Consider the following 9,892-nt stretch of genomic DNA (forward strand, 5'->3'; position numbering starts at 1 on the left):
CCCTGGAACGCCCTTGAGAGGCAGCGGAGAGAGGGGCAACTACGCAAAATTCTTGGTCGGTGATTAAGAGATCCCCAGGCTCTCTTAAGAAAGTAGTTCGAGGTAAGTATGTTAGGAAAAATACAAATAACTTAAAATTTGTGATTTTGAAGTTTATATTTTTCCATTTGTCTTTTTTTGAGAAATGTAATCTTGTACCTTTACCAGTATGGTGTGTAATCCGTGTTTTATGGACAAGGCAGTTGAATAATAAAAGTAGGAATGTATGTACGGTAGTCGTAATGATTTTAGTGTACACTAAAGACACTTTGCTATGTACCTGTGATAGTTTGGAACCGGGATACCATGCAAGTATAGAATTCTTATCTTTAAAATGGTTCAATGTTTAGTTAGTGTTCTACAAAATTCTGTAATTTTGCTCCAGTCCTCTATGGAAATTCATAATTGAATTTTGTGTTTGTGAAGGGATTGTAATGAAGAATGCTCTTCAAATACTAAATCACTTAAAGCAAGAGCATCCATGAATAGTTTATAGTAAGCTACCTCTGAACACTGACTTGTTAGCTATGTAAAGTGGAAGTGTCAAATTTCCAGACTCAGGGTTATCTGCTTAAAAAATACCTCGAGGATAGAAATTCATCAATAATATGAACTTCCTTTTCAGATTATGCTAATGACCGTGATTATACAAGTTTCTACTCCTCACTTATCCTTCTCCTTAGACTGGGAAAGGTCTATTCGGGGTGCAGATACCTACGGTTATCCTAGGATATGTCCCTGATACATGATATCTTTGGATAGTCGTCCCGGGGCTTAGAACCCTGTGATACCTGGCGGTAATTCTTTTATAATATCAATCTCAGAAATATACAGTAGAAAGTTGCTGGAGGGAACTTCCATCAGGACGACATGGCTCGAGCCCAAAAATAGATTTTTCCTACGTCAAAATCCCTTTAAAATACCTACATACCCAGGTGCAGCGGTCAACTATTGCTCCGCTAAAGTGTGTATTGCTAGGTTTGCAAGGCATTCACATCCAAAACTAAGGTGTCGCATTGTTGCATACCTGCACCGTTAGTCTTCCCTTCGCTATTTTGTTAGTCTTCCTGGCAGTGTTGTTGACATAGTTTCCTTTTAGTTTAAGACTATTGCTACCTAAAATGATCATGCACTGCTTTCTGATCTGTTGCATACAGATTGTACATGCACTATTTTTGACATTGGTTGGTCCATCTTTGTTATCATGTAACTTATCAATCTCTTTTCATGATATACCAGTAGTCCCCACTTTGCTATTTTGTTAGTCTTCCTGGCAGTTTAAGACTTTCTATTGCTACCTAAAATGATCATGCACAGCTTTCTGATCTGATGCATACAGGTAGCACATTTCTGTACATGCATTATTTTTGACATTTGTAGGTCCATCTTCGTTATCATGGAACTTCCAGGCTGTCACTCTTCATAATATACGGTATGAGAATTCAGTTCTTTGGGAGATTGGTTTTTAGTCAACAGATTCAAGGGATGTTCCATAGAAGTGTCTCCTCATTTTGAATATTTATCAATAATCAGTTGATTATAATTTCCCTCTATCAATTTGTTAGAGTGCTTAATCTCCTTTGCTGCTTTTTTCACCCTAACTACCTCTCTTCATGGAAAGACTGGGATGTCATCAGTTGAAATTATCAAGTTGGATACCATTTTGTATTTTTTAGCGATTAATTACCGCACATGCCACAGTGCTTGATCATATGATAAAAAATTCATGAATGTTTCATATTAGCTTTCAAATTCTCACTCACTAAATCCCGTCCGGAATTCTCCGGGTTGGGTCCTGCATCTGATATCGCCATTCTCTCCAGAGACTCCTATCCAATGCCATCTGTGCCAGCTGCTGAAATGTCTCGCCTCTCTTTGCTTTCTTGAAGGTTTTCACCCATGAATCTCTTGGTCGTCCTCTCGGTCTATTTCCGGCTTTCAAATTAATTGCACAAAAATGATCGTGTTGCATAACCTTTCAATTTCTCACATAAATATACTATACAGTACTTTTCTTGCTTTTTCAACAGTACAAGCAATAAAGGTATTGTGAACCCGCCAATGCTGCACGAGACGTAAAATGTGTAACAATTCCTCTTATTTTGGAACATCACTGAACCCCATACTTTTAGAAAGCCCAACTATTTTTGTAAAATTAATATCAACAAATGAAAGCATAGACCTTTGCATTGAAGTGAATATAATTCTTTAAACCATCCACATCTCGGTTCTTGTTTAGAGCAGTTTTTTAAAGATAATTTTTTTGAATTATAAATTTTGGGAAGCAGATCCCGGACAGTAAAAATCTTGAATTTTTCATTAGGTGCAACACATGAATTTTGTTATGGTTTAATAAGAAAGATTATACCATCATTAAGAACAAACCATCATGCTAGCCCAGTGGGAATGATTCAATACCACTGGTCTAATTAAACCATATGTCAATGAGAAATATCACATGAGGAGGAATTTATCTTGACAAGGACTTTGAATCATAGTACCATTGACTACCTGAAAGCAATAGTTAGGCCAAGTTCTGTGGTCTTAAATTATTTATTATAAATTACAGGGTTTATATCACTACTGTATACAGAAGTTTTTTCTCACTGTAGGTGTTTGTGTCGCGAGCGCTCCTCCTGCAATGCACTACTGGTATTACTTAGTGTCATCCCTTTACCCATTGGGTGCCTTCATTGCCTATGTGGCGTGTCAAGAATACGTCCTCTGATATTATGCGATATCCCATTTAGATTTATTTAGGGATATTCGCTCCAGGAGTTAGAATTCTGGATACCTTAATATAAAATTCTCTGGGAATATCATCATAGTCAAATATACCAAAGGAAGCTACCCTAAAGGAACTTCCATCAGGACGACATGGCTATCTCACCCAAAAATAGATTTTTCGCTTCGCTCAAAATCCGTTTTTTGTCCGTCCTCTTGACTTTTACTTAGCAGTGGAACTGCCATGGTTGTCCATCACAGTGAGTGCTTATTTACAGTCTGCCTAACCCTATGGAGTTATGTCTGATAAAGAAAAATCAACAGATATTTCTGCGTCCTCGCTTTATTGCAAACTTACTATTTAAATGTTAAGCTGCCAGGAGGAAGGGTTGAAACAAGTTTTGTGAAATGATTAAAACAGAATTGATTAAGTAGACTGAAGTGGTATGATCATGTCATGAGAAGAGAAGAACAGTTTATTGGGAGGAGAGTGATGGAAATGGAGGTACAGGGAACGAGAAGGAGGATGAGACCAAAGCTAAGGTGGGTGGACTGTATCAAGGATGACCATCGATCAAAGGGATTAACCGGTGATGAAGTGTGGGACAGAGGTAGATGGAGAACGCTGGCCAGAAACATCGACCCCACATAGAAGTGGAAAAAGATGCAGACGAAGAAGAAGAAATATTAAAGGAGAATTGATTAGATGCTGTCATTACTGAAGGCACAACTGTCTTACTGTTGGAATACTGTAAGTCAAATAATGTCTTGGTATTGAATGTACCATTACAGGTATGAATATTATCATCAAGAATAACCTCTTATTTTTCAATATTAAACTTACCCGATAATCATGTAGCTGTCAACTCCGTTGCCCGACAGAATTCTATGGAGGGATACGCCAGCTATCACAATACTAGAAGGGGGTGTAATTACCAGCGCCACCTGTGGCCAGGTACTCAAGTACTTCTTGTTGACACCTCCTCAATTATTCCTCTGTCGTGCTTCCGGCAAGACGTTCTGGGATACGCTTATGTTCTTGGAGTATTTTCACGACTTTGGTGAAGTATTTCTCTTTGATTTCGGCTGTCGCTTTACTGGAAACTTCTATATTAGCTTAGTTAGCTTTTGGAATTAATTTGATTAATTATGGTGACGAAGAGAGTATGAACTCTCTTTCACCTTTCAATGGCCGACCCTTCCCTTAGACGGAAGTGTTGGTGTCTAAGAGAGTATAGACTCTCTTTCTTAATTTTGCTTAACAAAAGTTATAGATTTATTTTATATCTCTCCGCCTCTTATAGGCCTCTTCGATTAACTTCCTTTTATTATAAACTTATTAAAATTAATTTTTATATTTGTTTATATTCGACCTTCCTAATAGTAGGCGGTCTTTTCTTGGTACCGAAGTTAATTAACATTGAGCCCGTCATTTCGGTTTTACCTGTTAACATATTATGCTATTTTAATGTCTTTGAAAGAATTTCTTTGATAGTCTAGTACTGTTTTCAAAGTGAACTAACGTTTTGTTGTCTCTGCAGTTGTTGACGTTCAGAACGTTCAACTTGCACTCTATCGTTACGATAGAGATAGACTTTTCACGGTTTCACGTTGCAGTAAGAGTAACCGTGTCTAGCGTTTTGTTCATTCTTTCTTAACTTAATGGTTTTGATCCTAATAAAGGAACTTTTCATTTTGGGAAATATTTCAGTTTTTTCCTTTAACAATAATATGTTTTAACGATATATATGATTGGGCTCTTCTCTCAGGTTCTAAGTCAAGAGAGAGAGAGAGATAGAGACGGAGGGAGAAAGAGGAAGATAAACGTTTCATTCAAGCCTGCCAGGCGTACGAGTAACGTTGTTATCGTCTTTGCTCTTCTCCCTAGTCTCTTTAGGGGAAGAAAGTAAACGTTTCTAGAGTGATCTAGTGTTTAGTCTCTTTCCAGCCACTGAATTATTATCTTTCATTAGATTTTTCTGTTACATTGTAATTCTGTTTTCGCAATTACTAACTTTTGAGAAAGGATAGAATTACGTGTTTCAGATACAAACCACTTAAAGTTTCGAGTTCAGTGAAATAAGTGCAAACAGAAAATCAAAATGATAAGTGATTAGCGCAAAGTGTGTCAGTGTTGTGCGTGAGGGTACTTCTGTGCGCGCCAGTCGTCCTCCCAGTCCGGGACCTCTTGCAAGCTCCCAAGCCCAGGGGAGAAGCAATGTCGAAGGGCATAAGGGTTCAGCAGGCCTTGATCGGCGCACAGAAGTATCCTCGGTGGTTGTGGGCGTGTCTTACCGAGACCGTCACTCCCACCCGCAGACGATTGAGCCCTTATTTTGCTCGTCTGCAGAAGAAATTTAGGGGAGAAAACGCTGGTCTCAGGTCTCAAGACCTCTTAAACGTAAAGTCCAGACCTATGCCAGACGTACGAAGTTAGAGTTCAACAACCCGGATGCAGTCATTGGGTTAGCTCTGACTCTCCTCAGTCATCAGTTGAATGCACTCCGCCTAAGAGGAGTAAGGTTCTGCCGCAACAGATCACTGCTGTTAAGGCTTTACCTCAGCAGACCTTAGTGTCTGCCGACCCCAAGTTGACTTTACTGCAGTCCATGCAGTCACAACTTTCGGTCTTGATGCGTGAGTGTCGGGCTGAGAGTGTTGCGCCTCCGCCTCTGCCTACACTCCCTCCGCCGCCTGCGCTCGCTCCGCCTGATCGCAGTACCACCTGCCAGGCGTACGATGTTGAGCCACGTTCTGAGTTTGCTGTTCCCAGTGGTGTTCAGCCTCCGCCTTCTTTAAGGCAACCTTTACAATGGGATCAGGAGGATTATACCTCTCTTCCTCCGCCTCCACTTGCTGCTCCACCAGTGATGCAACACTCGGTTGAGGTACAACAACCTCTCCCGTCCTTGAGTCAGTCTCCTCAGCTCTCGCTGCAGCGAGCTCAACCCTCCACAAGGCAAGCACCACTACACCTTAGCCTTGCGCCTCAGGAGCCTCAGCTTGCGAGACATTTACCTTGTTCTGCGCAGCCTCTACCTCATCGCGCTCCGCTCACACCACAGGAACAGGAACTTGCTACTCCGCTTCCGCCAACCGCTCAGCAAGCGCAACCCTTGGGTTCAGCCACTCATGCCAGGAGTCAGCCTCCTCCACCCATGCGCCTACCTTCTGCTACTTCCTTTGATCAGCCTTTGCAGACTGAGCCTCAGGTGTTCCCTCAACAGAGTCTTGAAGAGGAAACCACAACTATTGTTGTTCCAGCTCGTTCTGACTCTGCTGTTCAACATATCTTACCTCCATTTTCAAATCTTATGATAATGGAGGTTATTTGTATTACTTATAAATATATTTGTATTCCTTGCAATATATTTTTAACAATATCGCAGAATATGGCAAAAATATGAATCATGAGTTATGAATGTAAGGTAAATATTATGTTGATATTTAAACCCCATGCAAGCATGCATAAAGCACTCTAGCACTGGTCATGGAATTTCTGAGAAATGTTAAACGCCATGCACACGCTCTGCTTACCTTACAGTATGCTCTACATACAGCATGCTCTGCATACAACATGCTCTACATACAGCATGCTCTGCATACAACATGCTCTGCATACAACATGCTCTGCATACAGCATGCTCTGCTTTCAGCATGCTCTGCATACAACATGCTCTGCATACAGCATGCTCTGCATTCAGCATGCTCTGCATACAACATGCTCTACATACAGCATGCTCTGCATACAGCATACTCTGCATACAACATGCTCTGCATACCTTACCGCATGCTTCTCAGTCACACATCTTTGGTTGTTGCCAACTCACTAGACTGTCAAGCAGTTTCATAACGTTGCCTTCTAGTCTGCTGCTTTTGCACCAGTGAACCCTCACTGAGAGAACTTAGCTTTTCTAGGATATGGTCCCTGTAGATGAGAAAGTTCTTTTCTCCCTCCTTCTGATATTCCCTTGAGGACTCTGTCATTTGGAGGGAGCCTTTAGCTGCATAGCCTCTTATGGTCTTTTATTTAAGCATAACATGCTTCCAGGGAAGGTATGGTTCCACTTCAGTCGCTAATCCCGTCTGTTACCACACCTGCTCCCATAGACCTTGAGCTGTGTTGCAAGACATGCAGTCCAAGCTTAGTCCTTGTTAGAGGATTTTTTGTTTACGGAGTCAATGTGTCACGGGGAAGACGTTCAACAACCAACAGAGGTGACTTGTTGTGACGCAGTGCGGCAACCTCAGCAACCCGATAAGGAGTTGTCTGTACGACCCAGACAGTCTAGACAGATTCGGGTTGTCGCTGTACTTCCTCGCTTGCCCATGATTGACAGTTCACAGACTGTGCAGCAGTACCATGATCTTGTGTCCGGCTCCGTCAGACGACTGGCTTTTAAGAGCTCCCACAAGTCGTCGCTGTCTGGAGATTTTCAAATGGACTATGGATCTGACCAAGGAACTGGGCCTCCTGGTCAATTTTGAGGAGTCTCAGCTCGTTCCATCCCAGACCATTGTCTCCTTGGGTATGGATCTTCAGAGTCGAGCTTTTCGGACTTTTCCGTCGGCCCCAAGGATCTTCCAAGCCCTAGAATGCATCCAGAGCATGCTGAGAAGGAACCGATGCTCAGTCAGGTAGTGGATGAGTCTAACAGGGACACTTTCATCGCTGGCCCTGTTCATCGTGTTAGGGAGACTCCATCTCCCCCCCTTCAGTATCATCTAGCTGCTCACTGGATAAAGGACATGACGCTAGAGACGGTCTCAGTTCCTGTTTCCGAAGAGAGGAGGTCTTCTCTCGCGTGGTGTAAGAACAGCTTTCTTCTCAAGGAAGTCTACCCTTGGCTGTTCAGAAACACGACCGCCGTCTCCTCTCGGACGCATCAGACACGGGCTGGGGTGCGACTTTGGACGGACAAGAATGCTCGGGAACATGGAATCAGGAGCAAAGGACACTTCACATCAATTGCAAGGAGTTGTTGGCGGTTATTCTGGCCTTGATAAACTTCAAGTCCCTCCAGCTTAACAAAGTGGTGGAGGTGGACTCTGACAACACCACAGCCCTGGCTTACATCTTCAAGCAGGGAGGGACTCTTTCGTGGAAGTTGTTCTAGATCGCAAGGGACCTACTCATCTGATCTAAAGATCGAAAGCTAACTGGTAACGAGGTTCATTCAGGGCGGTATGAATGTCATGGCAGATCACCTCAGACGGAAGGGTCAGGTCATCCCCACAGAGTGGACCCTTCTCAAGAATGTTTGCAACAGACTTTGGGCCCTGTGGGGTCAGCCAACCATAGATCTGTTCACTACCTCGATAACCTAGAGACTCCTGTTGTATTGTTCTCCGATTCCAGACCCAGCAGCAGTTCACGTGGATGCTTTTCTGCTGGATTGGTTCCATCTCGACCTGTATGCATTCCCGCCGTTCTAGATTGTCAACAGGGTACTTCAGAAGTTCTCCTCTCACAAAGGGACACGGCTGACGTTGGTTGGCTCCGCTCTGGTCCGCGAGAGAATGGTTCTTAGAGGTACTGCAATGGCTGGTCGACATTCCCAGGACTCTTCCTCTAGGAGTGAACCTTCTAAGTCTACCTCACGTAAAGAAGGTACACCCAATCCTCCACGCTCTTCGTCTGACTGCCTTCAGACTTTCGAAAGACTCTCAAGAGCTAGGGGCTTTTCGAAGGAGGCAGCCAGAGCGATTGCCAAAGCAAGGAGAACATCCACTCTCAGAATCTATCAGTCTCAAGGGGAAGTCTTCCGTAGCTGGTACAAGACCAATGCAGTTTCCTCAACCAGTACCACTGTAACCCAGATTGCTGACTTCCTGTTATATCTAAGGAAAGTAAGATCCCTTTCAGCTCCTACGATCAAGGGTTACAGAAGTATGTTGGCAGCGGTTTTCCGCCACAGAGGCTTGGATCTTTCCACCAACAAAGATCTACAGGACCTCCCTAGGTCTTTTGAGACCTCAAAGGAACGTCGGTTGTCCTCTCCAGGCTGGAATCTAGACGTGGTCCTAAGGTTCCTTATGTCATCAAGATTTGAACCTCTCCAATCAGCCTCTTTTTAGGACCTCACTTAAAAACTCTTTTCCTCGTGTGCTTGACAACAGCTAAAAGAGTAAGTGAGATCCACGCCTTCAGCAGGATCATTGTTTTCACATCTGAAACGGCTACATGTTCCTTGCAGCTCGGTTTTTGCTAAACGAGCTTCCTTCACGTCCTTGGCCTAAGTCGTTCGAGATCCCAAGCCTGTCCAACTTGGTGGGGAATGATCTGAAGAGAGTACTTTGCCCAGTTAGAGCTCTTAGGTACTATCTAAAAAGGTCTTAACCTTTACAAGGACAATCAGAAGCCTTATAGTGTGCTATCAAGAAACCTTCTTTTCCAAGTTCTAAGAACTCAGTTTCTTACTATTCAGGCTTCTGATTAGAGAAAAACATTCTCATCTGAAGGAAGAAGACCTTGCTTTGCTGAAGGTAAGGACACATGAAGTGGGAGCTGTGACTACTTCAGTGGCCTTCAAACAGAACCATTCTCTGCAGAGTGTTATGGATGCAACCTATTGGAGAAGCAAGTCAGTGTTCGCATCATTCTATCTCAAAGATGTCCAGTCTCTTTACGAGTACTGCTACACCCTGGGACCATTCGTAGCAACGAATGCAGTAGTAGGCGAGGGCTCAGCCACTACATTCCCATAATCCCATAACCTTTTAACCTTTCTCTTGAATACTTTTTATGGGTTGTACGGTCGGCTAAGAAGCCTTCCACATCCTTGTTGATTTGGCGGGTGGTCAATTCTTTCTTGAGAAGCGCTGAGGTTAAAGGCTGTGATGAGGTCCTTTAGTATGGGTTGCAGCCCTGTATACTTTAGCACCTTTGAGTTGATTCAGCCTCCCAAGAGGAACGCTGCGCTCAGTAAGGAAGACGATCTTATTAAAGGCAGAGTAACGGTTCAAGTCGACTTCCTTACCAGGTACTTATTATTTCATTGTTATTGTGGATAACTGATTATATGAAATACGGGATACTTAGCTATCCTTTAGTCTTGTACACTGGTTTTTCACCCACCCCCCTGGGTGTGAATCAGCTACATGATTATCGGGTAAGTTTAATATTGAA

The sequence above is a fragment of the Palaemon carinicauda genome, chromosome 40, assembly GCF_036898095.1.
Source record: "Palaemon carinicauda isolate YSFRI2023 chromosome 40, ASM3689809v2, whole genome shotgun sequence".
Taxonomy (NCBI): Eukaryota; Metazoa; Arthropoda; class Malacostraca; order Decapoda; family Palaemonidae; genus Palaemon; species Palaemon carinicauda.